Source organism: Eptatretus burgeri, chromosome 15 (genome assembly GCF_056783735.1).
Source record: "Eptatretus burgeri isolate ZD-2024b chromosome 15, Ebu_testis_v1, whole genome shotgun sequence".
Taxonomy (NCBI): Eukaryota; Metazoa; Chordata; class Myxini; order Myxiniformes; family Myxinidae; genus Eptatretus; species Eptatretus burgeri.
In genome coordinates this window covers 47,613,304-47,635,157 of record NC_140975.1, presented here as the reverse complement: position 1 = coordinate 47,635,157, position 21,854 = coordinate 47,613,304, and the positions used below count along the sequence as shown (strand labels likewise).

General features: G+C 43.4%; 1 protein-coding gene and 1 long non-coding RNA gene across 7 annotated transcripts in view; one reads left to right on the top strand and one right to left on the bottom strand.

The window, feature by feature from the left end:
* LOC147012121 (uncharacterized) overlaps positions 1–21,854 on the bottom strand; it is a 297,678-nt gene that overhangs the window by 154,099 nt on the left and 121,725 nt on the right. The gene's annotated exons all lie outside the window — the stretch shown is intronic.
* LOC147012123 (uncharacterized) lies at positions 1,210–20,213 on the top strand. Of its 2 annotated transcripts, XR_015052048.1 has the most exons (5): positions 1,210–2,253; positions 2,468–2,553; positions 2,826–2,874; positions 3,015–3,083; positions 12,402–20,213. It is a non-coding gene; the product is annotated as an uncharacterized LOC147012123 (long non-coding RNA). The 2 variants fall into 2 exon arrangements; XR_015052047.1 differs by having other exon boundaries at positions 1,210–2,553.

Below are 21,854 nucleotides of genomic sequence, written 5' to 3'. Positions count from 1 at the left end.
TTGGGGTGCGCGTGTTCTGGTTGTTTGGATGGAGGAGAATGTACAAACAGAATGGTGGGTAAATTAGAGAAGAAGTGTGTGGTGACAGAATGCGACGAGTTAGACGAAGAAGAAGAGGACGAGAAGGAAGAAACCGACGCTTCATTAGCACCAATCCCTTCTCTAATCAACGAAATCTTCATTCCTGGAACGGTCGCAGTAGTCAGGACAGCGGAGGAACTAACCCCTTACTACCTTCTGTCTGTAACCAAATCGCCTCATATTTTGGACAATTCCACAACTGACGACTACAACAATAGCTTCAACGAAGGACTCAGCGTCATAGCAGGCTATTATCTGGAGGAAGTACCTAAATCCACAGATCGTTCATTCTACAAGGACACTAAACTCGCGTACATCTATACTAGATGCCTACTGCCCATGGTATGCCCTGATCTTGTGGAAGTTGGTGCCAAAAATATTCGTGGTAAAGTACGCGATGTATTACGGCTGCCCCTCCACGCACACGAAGAGATTATATCATTTTTGAATGATTGAGCAAGCTGGTCTCATTCGCATAAACCATCAACATACTAGGCGGAGGTCAACTCTATAGAGTCAGAGTATAGGCCCAATCTCGATCAGGGAACTCCGATTGGTATAGATCAATCAACAATTGTTCAAAGCTCCCTGACAATCGGGGTGAATTTTGGTAAACTAGACTGACGGCTGACAAGGACAATCTTGATTATTACGTTACTCGATTCCTTCCATAGTACTAGTTTCTTCAATTCTCTTTATGATTGATGATTTTTCATCATTGAATGTTTTGGGTCTTCCGCCGTTTCAATTGGTTTCATTACATAGTTTCGGGCTTTCATATTATGACGTCATATTATGATGTCATAACGCAATATAACGTCTTAACCGTGCATATATAGAGCAAGATAATGGAAAATATGAGGTATATGAGCATCTATCTGGGTGTCCTATAGATTATTGGCAAATTTCGTGACAATCGGAGTGGATTGGAGTGTGCCAGGCTGGTTGAAAGGACACAAATCTTGAATTTGCTGACGTCATTATATTACAAAAGAAAGAAAATATTGTTTTCCAATAAATATTTTTTAATTCATTGATATGTATAATAATAGTTTTTGTGTATATATTCAGTGTTAAAAAATAATTTTTGTGTGCTTCTAGTGAGCATTTCTTACTAATTTCAATTAAAAAAAATTACCCCCGTGTGGGGGGTGACGGTCATCTCTATAATACCACAAGTTCTCAGTGTTCAGTTATGACCGAAGACTACTGCGCAGTTCTACTGCGCAGCTCGAACTGCGCAGTTTGGTTAAAGATGACTCGGCATTTTGGCGCACGCACGAAATTATATTTTGAAAATAAATGCCGACGTTTGCATTTCGGGTTTTGAAACTTTTGCACCTTCGGCGGAAAATGTATAAATATAAAAGGCTAAAAATGTGTTTTATATTTATATTTAATTTCTCCTTCCTTCCTTCTTTGCGAATCACATCGGCGGTTTTGGCCATCTTCCAGATCACGTGACGATCAAACGGGAAGGAAATTCAAAAATCTGTCTGGTTAGATACAAGATAATATTTTTTACTATCATAATCAATAAACAGTTGCCGAATATCTTGTAGAATGGCAGACTAGATAGGTTTTGAAAATGGCGATTTTTATAACTTCCGTGACCTCGACCCCGGACAAAAGTGATATCGTTGTGCAACACTCATCGACCTCTACCCACATACTAAGTTTCATCAAGATCAGAAAGAAAAATTGTTGACGGACGGACGGACATTCGGTCCGGCTTTATTAGGTCATCTCGGTAGAGATGACCGAAAAAGAAAAAAATCCCCAAATTCAAAGATTGATTCCTGAGTTGTGTTTGTCTGAATTGATAAACTGTTTTTTGCCTTGTGTTCCATATATGCTCCAGTTTATGGAATAGTTAATGATTTGATAATTTCATGAAGTTCATTTTTGATAATTTTTGGTCAGTTTTGGAACGAAGTGGCTCCCACTTAGCTGCGACAGGCCATGTGGGAGTGTGCTCTTGAGAGAGAACAGAAAGCAAAGCCGGCAGATATAATTCTGCTTGAGGAAGGACGGATCCAGATGGAGTATGACAAAAGGATGTTGTTGCAAGAGGAGAGATAATGTATGTTGAAGAAATGGCAGCAGGAACTTGAGTGTTCAGAAAGAGAGATGGAAAGTTGGGTAAATCAAAAGCTGAAGCAGCCTGACAAGGTAAATTACACAAGAAGCACAAATGAGTACAAGCGGTTGTTCTTTGACGTTATAAAGTGACATTGATGGTGGAACAGAGCTTTGTTTTGTGCTTTCAGTGATCAGTGCAGTTTAAGTTATGTTCACAATGGTTAAGAGGGGATAAGTAGATCTGGTATGAAGAATGTAATGGAAGGATTGTGAAATTTGTTTCTCTTCTTTGTTGCCTTTACAGGCTGCGATCAAGATCCAACCAAGGGTGTCGCATTTGCAAGAAGACAAGGAAATGGTTTTTCTGAACTCGCAACAAGACGAATTAGAGTATCGTATAACTTTCTTATTTTTGTGATTTTGATTAAACTGGCCACTTTCCATTTTCCAAACAAACTGTATTTTTCACAAACCGATATCGCCTTCAATTGTAAATGTGTAAAATGTAACTTGAAATCGTTTTTTTTATACATTACTTTTGTGTGATTGGTGCAAATGTCACTTGAAATATATATATATATATATATATATATATATATATATATATATATATATATATATATATATATATATATATATATATATATATATTTTTTTTTCAGTTTCGCACAGAATTCTCCATTTTGAGAAAATTAAACCACTCGAACATTGGTAAGCTTTGAGATTGATCTTCTCCTAAAACGTTGACAAGATAATAATGGGCTAAAAACGAAAATGTATCAACAGGTATTTAAATCTGCCAAAACATTAATTACTTCCTTACCTTGTGTTGTTCTGTTCTCTCAACATAGTGAAAGCAATGAACATCGGTGAAACCGAGAAAGCCTTGGTGTACATGCTTCTCTAATATGTAGAAGGCTGTAAGTTTCCTCCCACTGCTTTATTTCCTTTGTTTAAATCACATCCTGTTCATATTTTTTCATGAATGCATGTTTCCTGAAATCTCACAAAGCCCAATTTTGGAGACTTTTGTTTCACATACATACATACATTGTCAAGGCTCGTGGAAGAACTCATACAATGAACAGATGAGGACATAACAGAAAAAAGGAACAGTAGAGAGGGAAAGAGAGAGAGAGTGAGAGAGTGTGAGAGTGAGGGGGGGGGGGGTTAGGACACCAGCAGCAGAAAAGAAGGCAATGATAAAGGGAGCTCTGGACAAACAATACAGAAGGAAACTCTCAGGAGGAAAAAGCTGGGAATTTGGAATGAGGAGGGATTGGGGTGGGTTATCACGGGTAAAAATCATGGATTTAGATTGGGGGACAATCTGAGATCGTGGTGAACAGCAGTAATAAATGAGACTTGGGCTAAATGAGCCATGTGATCCCTGAAGAACAACACCGATCAGAGGAATTATTGGAGTTTTTTCCCCCTTGTGTCTGTGTATTGTCACAATTTCAATATCGGTGCTTTGCTTTCGATCCCATGTTGCCTCTCTTCCATTCACAAAGACTGTTTACAAAAAGGGGTTTTTACTCTGATGTTCGTGCTGTTCCATTGTGAGTTATTTTTATTGTGTAATTGGCTTTGAATCATTTTTGTGCCTGGCATGATGGCACAGAGGTTGCACATTCACCATTGAGCTGTCTCGCCTGGATTTGCTTCCTGACCTGACAATATACCTGTGGATTGGTGCTTAGCAGGTGGGATATTGCATCATTGATTGTACTGTCCTTTGGAGGGACATTAAAGATTGAAGTGCTGTGTGTTGGCATTCGTTGGAGGACGCTATTCAACCCCAAAAGAACACACTGTTATTCGAGAAGATGAGGTGAGCTGTCACCCACAACCTGGCTACCTGTCACCCGCAAATTCCAAATTCCCACCGTAACCTACAGGGGGAGCGACGTCAATGGCACAGCCATGCTCTCGTCAATGATGTGAAACATTAGCCTCATGCTGCACATGAATGAATGAACTTGAAAAAAATTATTCTTCACCATATTGACGGAATAGAGTTTCAAAATGATATATGAGGTGTGTCAACCCTCTCAGCTCAGAAAGAAACACTTGTGATGTTCCCACGTGCAGGTACTCTGGATATCCTGTGTCTTTCCCAAGGATATTTAATGAAGAGAATGTGAGAGAAATCATGCACCAGGCAGTATCAGCACTGGCATATATTCACTCACTCAATATCGGCCAAAGAGACGTAAAGGTACGATAATGTTAAAACAGGATACTTTTGAAACGTGGCATTGGAATGGCACGTGTTCAGTTCGAGCTACTTCACCATCGGTGGCATTAGAATCGCAAGTTTTCTTTACTTTTCAGTTTCATTAACTTAAAAAAGTTCAGAAAACTTCTTTTTCACCTGGAGTTTAGAGATCCAGGGATTGGACTTCTCAATTGGTCAGACATGTTCATTCAAAACAAGGTGACATATATCATCATCACAGTAAAGAGCCACATTCATTTCAAGCCATTGAGCCATTTAAGGCCTGCGACCAGGCCATTGAGTAAACCGTAAATAGGGACGCAAAGACGCCCGGCGGACTGAGCGGACAGACTCGGAATCGTAGTGCAACTGAGATGGATCCTTAGTCAACATGAGAGGGCTGCCATAGTTCACAAGTGTGAACGTATGACAGCGGCAACAAGAACCGACAGTGATCCTTCAGGGAAACTCCGCAAGGCGCAACTTCAAGCAGATGAAAATGCATTCCAGGACGTCATTTCACTGCTTCGCTCAATGCATAATCCTTTTGACAGTTCCCATTCCAAACTTTTTAACATCAGTTCCGGCGTAGTAGCCACTCGAGAAGCCAGCTCCGACATGAAAAGTACGAAAGAAGTTGGCGAAAAAGATCTGCAAGACTTTATCACCCGACGATTGATGAAACGGTCTGAACAGTTTTTCGCGCCGCTGAAGGCGAATAAACTCAGAACGTTTTCAACGCCCATGAAGACAAAGTCTAAATCGGGATCTGAAATTTCATTGAGAAATGATCGGAAGATCATGGCTCGAATGTTGATTATAGCCCAGAACAAAGGTCTCAATATGCGTACGGTACTGAGTCATTCATTATCTCCTGTTTATATGCCTCTGTCCTCAGATGACGCGTCCTTATCGAAAACGACCAAGACAGATTTGCTCCACACTTTTGAGTCCACTGTACCCGATTGTTTGGTGGAGAAGCTCCCTGAAGGTGCACTTATCATTGATTTCATGGGACTTATCCATTACATGAAGAATGTCTGATATATTTGGTTCCTTAGGCGACGGTGTCCTCAACAGACTGTAAGAACTTGCCCATCGTTTCAAAAGTTCTCGTGTTGATCTTGTGGTGGACACATACCCAACAATCAGCATCAAGAATTACAAGAGGCGACGGCGTGGTTCTGGCGGTGGACAGATCGTGAAGATATTTGGCAAGAATCAACGACTGCCTGTTCAGGGGCCCAAATATCTGCGCATTTCTGAAAACAAGGTTAGCCTTGTCGAATTCCTATTCACCCACTGGTCAGACTTGACGAACGCCAAACCTGCAAACATTTGCGTCTCCCTCGCTCATGGAAATTCGGACCACCTTTTGCAGTTCAAGGAACCGTTTGAGGTTCCTGTGGTTGACGAACTAGAGTGCGACCATGAGGAAGCTGATACGAGGCTCTTGCTACACGTTCTATTCGCATCACGAAACAACCACAATGTGATTGCCCAAAGCCCAGATACTGACGTAGCAATGATTGCTCTATCCCTGAAAGAGAGTGTACCTTGCAATTTGTACTTTAATATGGGCGTCAGGAACAAAAACCGCATTATAGACCTACAAAAAATTCAGTCATCTCTGAGGGACTCGGCGAAGGCGTTAATCGGTCTCCACGTACTGATTGTGATAGTACCAGCGCATTTCATGGTCATAGCAAGAAAAGAGCGCTGGATTTGATGAAAAACTCTGCAACATTCATCCGTACATTTATTGAACTCGGAAAGGACTTTACCCCGTCCAGTAGTCTAGTGCAGGGCCTGGAAACCTTTGCATGTTTTGTACGGTCATGTAACACTGAGTGATCTGAATGAAGCGCGGTATACCTCATTCTGCATCAGTTCTTCTTTGGAAAGACAGCTTCCTCCAATGAAAGATGCTCATTACACTGAACAACAAATTTCAAAAAAAATTTTTTTACTGGAGATGTGTAAAGTGATTAAGACTAATTTGGGTACGCTGATTTCAAAAATCATAACCGTTTTGCTGTATCACGTCAGGATTTTCAGGAACAGAAATATTCCCATTGCCTAGAAGTCAGGATTTCAATGAAATTTACATACGTCTTTAACATGTCTATTTCGTACAATTGTTGTTAACTTGTGTTATATTTCTTTCTTTCAGATAAAGATGAGTAGGCGTTCCTGTACCAATCATCCTGACAACTTCTGTTATGTCTGTGGTCGGTATACCAAAAAAGATCAACAGCGAAGTATATCTACAGCAGTGAAAATGAAGGCCGCCTACTTTCACTACTTCGGGTGTAAGGTGGGGGACCAAGAACAGAGCTGGGCACCACACATCTGCCTCACAAGCTGTCACACAACCTTGACTCAGTGGTTGGTGGGCAAGCGCGCGAGCATGCCATTTGCGGTGCCCATGATATGGCGTGAGCCGCAGAATCATCATGATGATTGTTATTTCTGCTGCACAAGCATCGCCGGCTTCAACAAGAAGAATAAAGGTCACATCAAGTACGCTGACTGCGTCTCTGCTCGTAAACCTGTGCCTCATGATGACGAAAACCCCATTCCAACACCTCCAGCTGATCAGAACATAGCTGTAAGCAGTGGTGAAGAGGATGGTGATGATGAACCTTTTGAACCCGACACTCAAGAATCACACCTTCTGAACCAGGGAGACTTAAATGATCTTGTAAGAGATCTCTCGCTGTCAACGGCGAAGGCAGAGCTGCTTGGATCAAGGCTGCAGCAGTGGAATCTACTTGAACCTAACACCAAGATATCCTTGTTCAGAGCACGTCACAGAGACATGGCTGAGTTCTTTGAGATGGAAGACACAATGACATTCTGCAGTGACATCAACGGTCTGTTGAAAGAACTTGGGTGTGATCACGATCCTGCAGACTGGCGCCTCTTCATCGACTCGGGGAAGAACAGCTTGAAGGCTGTTTTGCTCCACAATGGCAACGAGAAACCATCAGTCCCACTGGCTCACTCGTTCGACATGACAGAGACCTATGAGACTATGCGGCAGCTGCTTGATTCCATCAAGTACAATGACTTCAACTGGCACATCTGCGGAGACTTGAAAGTGGTGGCGCTGTTGTTTTTGCTGCAGTCAGGCTACACGAAATACATGTGCTTCCTTTGTCTCTGGGATAGCAGAGACGACAAGAATCACTGGACGAAGAAAGATTGGGAAGAGCGAAAAGAGCATGTACCTGGTCGACACAACGTGAAGCATGTCGCCCTTGTCGAACCAGCCAAGGTTTTCCTTCCACCACTCCACATAAAGCTCGGCTTGATGAAAAGTTTTGTACGGGCAATGGATCTGAATGGGCGTGGGTTTTTCCTCAAGGAAAAACCTCAAGGAAAAGTTTGGCAACACCTTGTCGGAGGCCAAGATCAAGGCTGGTGTCTTTGTTGGACCGCAAATCCGACAGATTATGAAGGACGAAACTTTTCCGACAACTCTAAACCCCAAAGAGCTGGCAGCGTGGAGGAGCTTCAAAGCTGTGACGGACAACTTCTTGGGGAACGAGCGCGCGGACAACTATGAAGAAATAGTGCAGCAACTGCTGGAGTCCTTCAGGAAACTTGGCTCCAGGATGTCCCTGAAAATCCATTTCCTACACCAGCACCTGAACTTCTTCCCTGACAACTTGGGAGCAGTCTCGGACGAGCATGGCGAGCGATTCCACCAAGAGATTTCACTCATGGAGACGCGTTAAGGGCGGCACAACCCGAACATGATGGGCGATTTCTGCTGGTTCCTGCATCGTGAAACTGACACAGAGCAGCACAAACGCAAAGCCAAATGCCTAAAGCATTTTTAATTACATTCTAGTGGAGTTTTTCTGTAATTTCTATAATTTTGAAGCATTCATGATGAAATAAATGAATAAATGAATTTTTGTAAATTTCATTGAAATCCTGACTTCTAGGCAATGGGAATATTTCTGTTACTGAAAATCCTGACGTGATACAGCAAAACGGTTACGATTTTTGAAATCAGCGTACCCAAATTAGTCGAAATCACTTTACACATCTCCAGTAAAAAATTTTTGTTGTTCAGTGTTATCAGCACGTACTGCGGTGTGTGTATCAGGCTAGCATCAACAGGAGATCACTGGAGAGACACGTTACAGCTGCTTCGCCTGAAGGTCATGGATGGGTTTGTAAAGGACGATGACTTGCACGTAAAGTGGATGGACCAGAGCCCTGCCCCCGATGCCATATTGGATGTTGTCCACTGCAAATGTGCTCAGTCTAAATGCGACAACACCCGCTGCTCTTGCAATAAGGCAGGACTGTCATGCACAGACTGATGTGGCCGCAAAAACTGCATGAACCGTTCTGAAACTCCTCGTGAAGCGCAAATCAAAGCGGATGAACCCGAGGAGGATGACTGGACAGCAGTGTGATGCCCTATGCTCTGTCTAATTTTCCTGGCCCCGACCAAGTAACGTTTCATATTAGTAATCATACTACTGCGTAGTCCCTCTGGATCCGACCCAGCAATTCAACCTTAATTATATAATGCATACAGTTAGGGAATTTTAACAAATTGTATTGACCATCTGTGAAAAAATTGCTTACCAAAAATTTTCTTCACCAACGTATTCATCTAGGTGTCTACTAACACCTATCAATTAGTGCAAACGATTTGTGGAAAATGAAACCAGAACTTGTGGAAAATTCTGGGGAGGCAATCAAAGTTCGGGTGCTCAGAGGGCCTGCGCGAAAAAAAAAAAATAAAAAAAATAAAAAAAATCGGAAAATTAACTTTTGCCAATATTGACTTGTGGGATGTCTAACTAGGGATTTTTTTGGGGGTGCTGAATTGATTCCAACCATTATTTGAGAAAAAAAAACACTCCTTGATCATATTAAATGTATTTTATTGACATTTTTAACAGAACTGTGCTCAATGGAAATGTTGCTTCGTCAACTTTTACAACCTTATTCATCAAACTCCCCAGTATCTTCCTCACTCCTCTTGTCATCCAGCTGGTTTATGTTCAGGAAAGAGTTACCATGACAGATGCCGCAAGCAGAAATACACTTGACTCCTTGCTTTTTACAGCAGCACCTGAGAGCTGCAGTCCCCCGCACAGTTGCAGCTGGCAAACGTCAGGAGGTAGTCTGGTGCAATGGGGTCTGTAGAAGGGACTGGTGCATATCCTTGCTCAGTGAGTTGCCATCCATAGTCCCGGGCATCCAACGATGGACTTTGCAGCATCAGCCAGTCTCTAGTCTGGAGGTAAGCTCGGAGAGAGTGCTGTGCTGCAGCTCCTGTTGTCGAGGGGAGTTTCTCAGGTTTTATGCTCCCAGTAGCAGCTCGCTTGCTGAAGATGTCAAATCTCAAGTCTTCCAAGTCTTTGGAGGATTTCCCATGGAACATAAGCATGAAAAGATCACAGCCTGCTTTAATGATATCACCTTTCTCAGCTCGGATGTCGATAAACACGTCCATTGCCCTCTCTGCTTCATCAGTCTTGCAGAGCTTGCTCAACAAAGTTGGTTTGCTAAACCCAAAAATTGCAGACTGTATCGCAGCCAGAGAAGCTGTGCAAGAAGATGAGATACCTCCGGTATATCTCTGGGAGGGCCTCCCGGATCTTTCCGACATCGTAAGATGTTTCTTTCGGTCGTGAGGAAGATCGGATGGTCTGCAACATGATGAATCAGCATAACCAGGGCGTCTGTATCCTCAGCCCTCACCTCGACAGGGGACTCTCTTGCCTCATCTAGAGCTGCGTGGATGATGGAGGTGTCGGCATCATCGAAGCATTGCTGTACACTGATTCCATTCCTACTAAATGTCTCAGCAAGGAGCAGAACGAGCTGGGCTTTGTTGTTCTTGTTATCGAGGAACTTTTCTCTTGCAATGATGATTTTGAGATCCAGACGAATCTGAATTTCACAGCATGCATTCTTTGTTCGTCTCAAGTGGTCATGGTCCTTGGTGGAGCTGCCATATCCGTCAAAGACCACCGTTATCCAGAGGCGATGGCTCCCCATGGACTTCACAAACCGGAGGTAGCTCTCGGCAACATCCTTCCAAGTAAGGTTAGCCTCCCACTTGACATTGTGCAGGAGCCACCCACCATCAACCACAAGGCTTGTGCAGGGGGGTTGTTCGACAGGTGCCACACATGCCTTCAGGGACCTTGCTCGGGCAGTCTTGTCTGGCTTTCGCAACTTTTGATTTTTGTCAAACAGAGACATCGGTTTTGGCGTCAACTCAAAGCGCAGAGCTTCTTTGGTTTTAACTTCACGCTCACTGATGACAATGAGGTGGTTGAATAGCTTCAGTGAGTCAATGACCAGCTTCTCGCCATTGACTTTGGGTCCAGATCTGAGGCTTGCAAGTGATTTGACCTTGTGTTTGGTTACCATTGCATCCACAACAGTTTTCCCATCCATCTTAGCCTGTATGGCTCTGTCAACTTCTTCTGCTTGATCAGCGTTGAATTGGTCTTCGGGAGTGCTGCTGAACCCAGTTGAGAAGGACACCAGAGTCTTCTTGTCCCGTGTGGCATCGAAAGAGTTGACTTCCTCCAACCACCCAACTATGGTGTTGACAGCATCGTTATCTCTCTTCATTTGGGCTCTTTTAACGTCGGTGTGGACAGGTACCCCACATTTGATCATGCTTCTTTCTAGCTCTTGGTGAATGAACGAGAAGTGGTTCAGTCTGAACCCAAGACTTATGAGAAGACTCATTCCGAAAGCGGCCTCTGTTTAGACCACCGGAGGATTTTTCCTCACGTATGAGTGTGGTTTCTATCGTGATGTCGGTCCATGTGCCGGACCATTCATGGTCTGAGAACCTGAATTCTACTGAGCATGAGCACAAGTATAACCAACAATATAGCAGTGGTTTCAAAAATGTTGTATGCTGGTTTCAGCACAATTTGAACAATCTGAATCAATTGAGCCAAATTACCACAAAACACAGTCTGAGATACCTAAAAATGTATCACATCAATATTTTACGGCCAGGGATTCATTTTTCCTCAAATCTAATGGTTGGAATCAATTCAGCACCCCAAAAACCCCGAGTTAGACATCCCACATGTCAATATTGGCAAAAGTTAATTTTTCCGATTTTTTTTTCGCGCAGGCCCTCTGAGTACCTGAACTTTGATTGGCTCTCCAGAATTTTCCACAAGGATTTGGGTTTGCACTAATTGATAGGTGTTAGTAGACACCTAGATGAATAAGTTAGTGAAGAAATTTTTTGGTAAGCAATTTTTTCACAGATGGTCAATACAATTTGCTAAAATTCCCTAACCAGTACTGTAAACAAGACTTTGGAAAGCCGTTTCAGTGTGAATGCGGCTGATCTGGTAATCATTCCCTGTCGAGCAAGGTCATTTGGCTCTAGGATTCTAGGCTTGGTACGGTGCCTCTTCAGGGACTACATTGGCTAAGTAGACATTTGAACATTAGTTTCACACATGTATTTGCAGTTGACATCTCTATTATTAGGCACTAACAGCGTCATTTATAGTTTCAGACAATAAAAACCCTATATAATATTTTTCCACCATATTACTCTGTTGCGCTTGTAAGGTCATGGTCCACAAGGGCTGTTTCACCTTTTATTGCTCGTACACCTTTAACGTGCAACTTACGCGCATGGGGACAAGCAGATTCGGATTCAGCGCCCCGAATCCTTCGGAAATTGACATAACAAAGTTACCCCCAGAATGTTGTCACGAAAATCACTTTCTCGGCCCCGTACGGATTTCAGGCGACGATCTAATGAGCCAATAACTAAAAATGTGCGGCAAAGGGTTGCATATTAACAAACAGATTATTTCCTAGCGTTCTGAGGATTTTCTGAGTGTCGCGCATGTGGGTGCTCTTAAGTTCCGCTAACAAATTGATATGCCGCATTTTTCCCCAGAATTTTGCCCAAACTGTGATTTTGCCTTTTGTTCGTGCATTTTGTCACATTCTCATCACCTTTCTCATGTCTTATTTTGCTTCACAGATTGTGAACCATGTCTACCAAGAAGCGCACGTATCGTGAAGCATTTCTCAAGTTTGGCTTCACAAGCATTGTTCAAAAATCCATGGTCAAGCCGCAGTGTGTTATCTGTGCCAAGGTTTTGAGCCACGAGAGCATGAAACCCAGCAAACTGAAGATCCATTTGGAGTCTTGTCACAGCAACCGGGTGGAGAAGGGCGTGGACTATTTCAAACGAAAAGAAGCCGCACTCAAGGGTTCCCGCATCGATTTGACGGGTCACTGCGCTCGTCAAAATGAAGCAGCACTGTAGGCTTCATACAGGATTGCTTATCAAATCGCACAGACGAAGAAACCTCACACCATCGGTGAAGAGCTTATCAAGCTTCACAAAGCAGCAAAGTTGGTGCTGGGGGAACAGCAGTCAAACAAGTTCAGGCAGATTTGCATTTTGAATGACAGTCAAAAGTCGAATCTCAGATATGAGTAATGATATTCTGCTGCCAGTAGTAAGGGCTGTGAAGAGCAGTCCAGTGTATTCACTGCAACTGGACGAGTCAATAGATGTTGCCTCATGTTCCCAACTGCTAGTCAACATTCGTTACCTCGACAGAGAAGCCATGAAGGACGAGTACCTGTTCTCGGAGCCATTGGCCACCACCACTCGGGGAGAAGATGTGTTCAGAATGCTGGAAGCCTTCCTCATAAAACATGAGCTTGGCTGGGAACGACTTGTCAGGGTGTGTTCAGATGGGGCACCTTCCATGGTCGGATGCAGATATGGCTTCAAAGCCTTTGTGAAGGATGTCGCTCCCCATGTCTCCTTCACCCACTGCATGATACATCGCTATGCTTTAGCGATGCAGACTCTCCCTCCTGGTCTTCAAGAAGTGCTTTCAGATGTGGTGAAGATTGTGAACCACATCCAAGGGAGCGCAACAAACTCAAGAATTTTCAAAGCAATGTGTGAAGAAATAGGCGCCGATTTCACTGTTCTGATATTCCACAGAGGTGTGCTGGCTTTCGCGTGGTAAAGGTCTCAATTGTGCGATTCAACTTCGAGAGGAAATAGCGCTGTTCTTGGAGAGAGGGGTGTACCGAGAAGGAGAATCACCTTCATGAAAAGATGCAGGATTAACTGTTCGTGATGAAGGTTGCTTACTTGGCTGACTTCTTCGCCGAGGTGAATTCCTTGAACCTGTCACTTCAAGGAAACCTCCCAATGCTACACACGGCTTGTGACAAAGTGGCAGCGTTCAGGAGGAAGATTCACCTTTACCTGAGAAGAGTCCAGGACGGTGACACGACTATCTTCCCTGAGATGACGACTCTCCTGGATGCTACGCCAGATGCTGAATGCCACTTCCACGAGGAGATTTCAACCCACCTTCTGTCAATTAGTGAAGCCATCGAGCATTACTTCCCCGGACTGGACAACCGCTCTCGTGATGAGTGGATCGTCCGACCCTTTTCCGTTGAAGACGGTGCCATCAGCGATACTGATGTGGCTCTGAAGGTTGAATTTTACCGAATTTGTGAAGATGCGCAACTCAAGAGTGACTTCATGGAACAAGTGCTCGCCACGTTTTGGCTGAGCGTGAAGGACTGTCCTGTTCTTTCAAAGAGGGCCCCGACCCTATTGGTCCAGTCCCCCTCAACCTATTGTTGTGAGGCTGGATTCTCAACCATGGTAACCCTGAAAATGAAGGCACGCAATAGGCTTGTGATCAACGCTGACATGAGGTGCGCCTGTCAAGCATTCATCCTCGTTTTGATTGCCTGATAGCTGCGAAGCAATTTCAGCCATCCTATTGACTGAGTATTGGCAGACATGTTTTAATAAATCGGGCTGGGTTTTATTTCCAATTTTTATTTCGGGCGTCACCGTACTGACCAAGAATGTCTGATGGGGTCGTGGGGCCAAAAAGGTTAAGAACCACTGTTTTATCGAGAACCCACTTTCACCGGCCCGTATACTCAATGGGACTCTTTTAGTTCAACGAGATAAAAGATTGGTTTGATTAATGTATTAGTGAGTCGAGCTAGAAGGAACTTAGTTCCTTAGTGAGGAACTGATTAGGTGATCACCTGAAACCGAATATTATTTAACAAGGAAAAGTATATAAACCACTGCTGTGGTCATCACTGTCCTCTTGCAATAGGACCAGCTGGATGGCAAAAACAGTGCCAGTAGTACCTCAAAAGTAATTGGAATCAAAAAAAATAACTATTGACCATGCCAAAAGAGTTGAAAAGAAAAGTTTTGAGTGAGGAAAAGAAGGGTTCAATTCTGGCTTTACTGGAAGAAGGATACAGTGAGCGTCACATTGCTTCCATCCTTAAAATTTCAAAGACGGCGGTTCATAAGAACAAGGTCAAGCAGCAGACATTGGGGACAACAACGCTAGACTGGCATAGGGCGAAAACGACTTTCCACTGACCGGGATGACCGTCAACTCATTCGAATGTCACTCAACAACAGTAGGATGACATCAAGTGACCTATACTACAAAAAGAATGGCAAACGGCAGCTGGGGTGAAGTGCACGGCGAGGACGGTTCGAAACAGGCTCCTAGGGGCAGGGCTGAAGTCGTGCAAAGCAAGAAAAAAGCCCTTCATCAATGAGAAGCAAAGAAGAGCCAGGCTGAGGTTTGCAAAAGACCACAAGGATTGGACCGTAGAGGACTGGAGTAAGGTAATCTTCTTTGATGAGTCCAATTTTCAGCTTTGCCCAACACCTGGTCATCTAATGGTTAGACGGAGAGCTGGAGAGGCCTACAAGCCACAGTGTCTCGCACCCACTGTGAAATTTGGTGGAGGATCGGTGATGATCTGGGGGTGCTTCAGCAAGGCTGGACTCGGGCAGATTTGTCTTTGTGAAGGACTCATGAATCAAGCCACATACAAGGTTGTCCTGGAAGAACACTTGCTTCCTTCTGCTCTGACAATGTTCCCCAACTCTGAGGGTTGGTTTTTCCAGCAGGACAATGCTCCATGCCACACAGCCAGGTCAATCAAGGTGTGGATGGAGGACCATCAGATCAAGACCCTGTCATGGCCAGCCCAATCTCCAGACCTGAACCCCATTGAAAACCTCTGGAAAGTGATCAAGAGGAAGATGGATGGTCACAACCATCAAACAAAGCAGAGCTGCTTGAATTTTTGCGCCAGGCGTGGCATAAAGTCACCCAACAGCAATGTGAAAGACTGGTGGAGAGCATGCCAAGACGCATGAAAGCTGTGATTGAAAATCAGGGTTATTCCACAAAATATTCATTTCTGAACTCTTTCTAAGTTAAAACATCAGTATTGTGTTGTTTAAAAATCAATATGAACTTGTTTTGTTGGTATTATTTGAGGTCTGAAAACACTGAATCGTTGTTGTTATTTTGACCAGTTGTCATTTTCTGCAAATAAATGCTCTAAATGACAATATTTTTATTCGGAATTTGGGAGAAATGTTGTCAGTAGTTTATAGAATAAAACAAAAATGTTCATTTTACTCAAACACATGCCTATAAATAGTAAAACCAGAAAAACTGATAATTTTCCAGTGGTCTCGTAATTTTTTCCAGAGCTGTATGTGTCTCAAACACGTATCTGGCTGTTCGTCCAAGAGTGATTTTCACCTCTCAACGTCTGATTGCTGCAGTTAAGAAGAATGTTCTGCCTGCCTCAAAACTTAGCAATATTATTTATCAGTTCAAGTGCCGATGTGATGCTCGGTATGTAGGCAGAACTACCAAGACTGACAGAATCAAACAGCATGTCCCTTTGTCCATCAGGAAAAACACAAGTGGTACATGAATACAGCTGGAACATGCTTGTTGGAAGGTCCCAGCATCAATACCAACATTGTGTGCATCTACTATTGGACAGCATTTGATTAAGAATGCAAACTGTGCTGAACATTATTTTCTCCCAGTATGTGATTGTCCCTTGTGACCTTTTCCTACGTTTTTGCATTTACAAGGCCGGCTATAAAAACGGAACGATGTTTTAACAACTGGCAGGCCTTGCCTCTGAGGATTATGATGGGTTATTGTGGCATCAGGAGGTGCAAGAGAAACAAGAGGATGAATGGAAGCAAAGCATGAGGCTCTGGCCCCCTCAGCATGACGAAATAGCAGCCCGATTCTCATTGTGTTGTGTGAATTTGCTCACATGCTGGAGCAAGACGCCAGCCATTGACTGTTCGGCTGGGTTGTGAAGTTTGTATGTTTTTGAGGAGAAGAGAGAAGAGGAGCGTGTCTTTGGCATTATCTCGGAGCCTCAGCAATCGTCCCGTTGTATGTTCAAGGAGAAAGGCGGCGCCCTTCACTGTGAGCAGACCTAGTGTTGAGAGAGAGAGGAGTGGTGTCGGCAATCTCAATCATGAGAAGAAAAACTGTATGGTGGTTGGTGAGCACAGGCGTTGGAGGCCGTCTGTGCAAATTATCTCACCTACGTGAGTGCAGAGAGCGACGTGGTGGCAGTTCGGGTGCATTTTTCCACACGTGGCTACGCGGTTTCGTGGATCGCCAGCCTCCTAAAAGACCATCTCTGGACACACAGCTATGTGCCCGAACAAAGGGAGGATTTTATTTTATCTGTTCCCTTGTCTGTTTGCGTGACAGAATGGAGACGTCTCAAATTATGTTTTAGTTTACCTCACATTTCATTTCATCATGCTTTGGTATATTTTCATCATCAGGCCTTAGTTATTTTATAACTTGGTTGACAGTTCTTCAGCTGAAATGTAGGGTCTGTCGGTCGAAATATAAATATAAATACAATTTCAATTTTTAGAAATTATATATTTTTATCATTTGGTTTCGGATGTTCCATGGAAAAAGACAAGGGTAGGTGGGGGGAAAATAAATATAAATCTCGGACCAGGAGGATCGAACAAAACATTGAAGATGGAAGACCATTCAAATGCAGCATGCCCATGTTCACTGTATCATCTGATGTGAAAAACAATAAAGAAGGATTAAAACTTGTTTTTACAATATAGTCTGGCATGTTTTTCTTATAGAAACCTGTTGTATCATCAAACAAATGGAAACAATGCTGAGAAAATTACTGTCCAAGTCGTAGATGTGTGCATGCACACCAGTGCATCGTGCTGGATATGATTTAAAAAAGGTGTGTACTTGGAGTCAACAAGCTCAAAACGGTCAATCAGAGCCATAACTAGCTCTTACTTTTCAGCGGGCATCTGATCGTACAGTCTCCCCATCCCCATGAGCACATCAAAGGCTGATTTCTGGTCCGTTGAAGGCTGAATATCAGCATCTCGCAGGGAAACTTTGACGTATTTGGCACCGAAATCTTTCAATACGAACAGCGGTGTACAACTTTCGACGGAAACAAAATCGGCGCAATCGAGAGTAGCCTGCGAATCATCCCTGCTGCTGCACTGAATTGATGCAATCGTTCGGCCAGAATATTCGTCGTCAAGATGTTGCGTGATTAAATCACCAATACAGTCACTCGAATTTATACTGCTCACATACTTCTTAACAATCACTTTCGCCCCAGAAACCACAGTCAATCTGAACCACGCTGGCCACTGCTCAGACGCCATGACTGAAGACTACTGCGCAGTTTGGTTAAAGGGGACTCGGCATTTTGGTGCGCGCGAAGGTAAAATTATATTTTGAAAATAAATGCCAGCGTTTACATTTCGGGTTTTGAAACTTTTGCACCTTTGGCGGAAAATTTATAAATATAAAAGGCTAAAAATGTCTTTTATATTTATATTTCATTTCGGCAAATATACCGTCGGCGGATCTGTAAACCAAGTTATAAAATAACTAAGGCCTCACTCATGTTAATACCTCCACCACCAAAGGTGAAGGAGGTTATGTTTTCACCCCTTTCTGTCTGTTGATCTGTGTACAGGAAATCTCAAAAAGTTGTGGATGGATTTGGATGAAACTTGGAGGACATGTTGGGTGTGTGACCACGAAGAATCAAATCGATTTTGGTGAAGATCCGGATCCGGATCAGACAACTAGAATTTTTTCAGTGATTCTTCACCGTTGAGGGATAGAGCTCAAAAACGATACATCGCATGATATTTCAAAAATGTATTGGGCCAGATATGTTCGCGTGGATCAGGCATTACAGGGCAGGGGTATGCGCTCTTCTGAGTGTCCTTGTTTTCATTATAAATCATTGAATTATTTTTATTAAACATCATTTGTTGAATTTACTGTTTGTTTATTCATTGTGGGTTCAAGTATAAACCCGTGTGTTTCCATCCAAGCATACGCCCTTCATCCCGTGCGGGCCATAATCTCAAAGGATCTCGGCTGTTCGCCTCCAAGTAGAATTTGGTGACTGTATCAAAATATGTTTTTTGAGATATTGAACAATGGACTGTCGCATTTGTTTTTGAGACGAACATACGTTGCATGGCGTTACCTAAAAATGAGTTGTTGTATGGAGGGATGCCATCCTTTGTGTCCCATTTGCTAATGTTGTCTCCCATTCTCTCTTCGAGATCCCATTTTTTTATCTGTAAAGAGTTCAATGATTGCCGATGTCCTGAATAAATTACAAATGCCTGCCACCTGTTGAACTACAGCCCTGGCCAGCAGATTCGTTAAAAATTTGAGCCAAATTTTATTTTTCCCTGGCCAACTCGACAAGAAGGTGAGAATAATTGGAGCTGTTGAACGACATCGTAATCGTAGTAGTAGTAGTAGTAGTAGGAACTTCTTGTCGTTTGATATTTGTGTTATTACTTTGCTGTATTTTCTACAACAGGAAAATTCACCCCCAAAAAAATAAGACGACGACAAAGAAGAAGTTTACAGGTTTGTAGTTTTTAACTTCTCTCTTTGGAGAACATCGTTCACCTTTTTCATCCAAAGTAAACAGACACACAGATATGGTTAACAAACGTGCTAATACAATTACAGAACCACATGACCATAATCCCATTGGATAATTTGAAATGTGCGCCTTGAAAAAGGACTCGCATTGAGATTGGTCAAAAGACAGAGCCAGCATGTGGTGCAAATGGTGCAGAATATATCATGACAAACTCCATGTGCCCTCACCACAACCTGTCCCAGGCAAAAATGGAACAATTAGAACTATAGCATGTGAGAGTTGCTAACGGGTCTAACTACAGTTGTCTGCAGAGAATTACTAAAGGAAAGGAATGCTATTTTTGCCTGAGGTGCCTTCACACTTGCGGGTCGTGCGCAGTCATCCAGAGCGAGCGGGTCGTGGATTGCTCCAATGGGGGCAATTTCACAAGAGGCCAGCCCCCTAACCTCCCTTGGTCAGGATTCTGCATCCTGGCAACAAATCCCACCAAGGCTGCTCCAAAACAATTTCCCATTAACATTTAAAATATCTGTCCTCACGTTTCCAAACGCCGCTGCATATAACCCCATTGTTGGGATTTCTGCTGAGATGCATCAGTAGTTTATGATAATGCATGCAGACATGGGTGCACCAGGGTGTGGTTAAGCAGTCATGTGACCCGCCCATGTTCAGATGCTGTGCTGTGTTGTGTTGTGCCCATGTCCGAATTAAATCTGTTGTTCCAACTTCAGTCTTTGTCCCTGTCCATTGAGTACATTACTGTGGCGACATGGATGTCTTCATGCCTTGGCATATTGCAAGAATACGCAGTGGGGGATGATTGGGAAGACTATATGGATCGTCCGAAGCAGTACTTCATGGCAAACAAAATGGACACCGATGAGGAAGCTGAAAGTCGGCTGGCTGTATTACTGACCTTATGCGGCGCCCCGACGTACAGCCTCATCAAAGATCTTCTTGCCCCAACCAAACCTTCTGACAAGTCGAATGAAGAGCTCGTCAATCTCGTGAAAAGACATGATCATCCTAAACCGGATAAGATCGTCTCGAGATATAAATTTTATCCCCACCATGTCAAGATGGTCAGTCAGCATCCTCGTCAGTGGCTGATTTATGCCGACTTGCCAAACATTGTGAGTTCACAGATAAACTCGAAGAGATGTTTTGTGATTTCTTTATAATAGACATCAATGACGACTCAATTCTGCAGAAACTCCTGACTGAATCCAACCCCAATTTGGCTAAAGTCATGGAAATAGCCACTGCGTGTATGCAAACTGCCAAGAGCCTGCATGTGATCTCCAACAAGTCAAAAGTTATTCAGCATGACACATCGGTTAACAAGGTAACCTTTGGCTACAAACAAAAGTGTTTTAGCAAGCCACCAAATTCACCTCCAACTCATGACATTTCTGAATCTACCCGGAAGGTTCTGGTAACTTGTTGGCGTTGTGGTGGTAATCATCAAGCTTTCCAATGTCGGTGCAGGAATTGTACGTGTGACAACTGAAGTATAGTTGTCCTCGATCAAAGTCAAAGAACTTGTCTCCTGTTTATCACACTGGGGTGAACCATGATGTAGCAGACGCGAGGTCACAGAGCACAGCCTGCAGCTGAGAGTCAAGTGAGGAACTTGAGGTTTTCTTTGTTGGAAAAAAAAAAAAAGAGTTCCGATGCTCCAATTATAGTTGATGTAACGATCGATAAGATCCCGGTGAGGATGGAAGTTGATGCCGGCGCTTCCAGATCAATTGAGCGAGAGCAAGTTCACCTCCATCTTACCCTCCGAGAAAGGCTCCTGCACTCCGGCCTGTATCTACTGACTTTAGAACATAAACCAAGGAGGTGGTTTCTACAGCTGGCTCAGCAAACATAACTGCAGGAATTGGAAACAGCACTTAAGCCCTACAACTACTGATAGTGCATGGAGAAGGATCAACCCTCTTTGGCTGAGATTGGTGACGAATAATCAGACTTAATTGGAGTGACGTAAACAGAGTCTCCAACTCTGTTGCTGGACACGATACAATGCTCAACAAGTACCCATTGCCTGTTCAGCGATGGTGTTGGCACCTTTGCATGGCCCAAAGTGAGGATTCATGTTTCTGCATATGCTCAGCCATTGTTCCATAAGGCTGGACCTGTGCCCTACATGATGTGATTAATGATCGAATGCGAGCTTGACCACCTGCAGAGTGAGGGTATCATCTCACCAGTCGAGTACTCCGGCTCGGCAGCACCTAACAGCACCTAAATACTCAAAGATGGAACAGTGCACAATTCTGGGAACGACAAAACGACGATCAACCACGATTCAAAGCGGGATGACGACCCTTTGCCCACAGCAGAGGATCTGTTCACCACTCTCATGGGTGGCCAGACATTTACTTAGCTCGACTTGACCAATACTAATACTCAAATGGAACTGGATGATCATTCCAAGCCCTATACATGCATCAACACTCCTCAAGGACTCCACATGTACAACAGATGCCCATTTGGCATATGCTCTGCTGCACCAATCTTCCAATGCAAGATGGAGACATTATTGAAAACTGTTCCAAAGACAGTCGTATCCCAGGACGACATACTCGTAACTGGCAAGTCACAACATGAACACCTCGAGAACCTAAACGAAGTCCTCAATCGGCT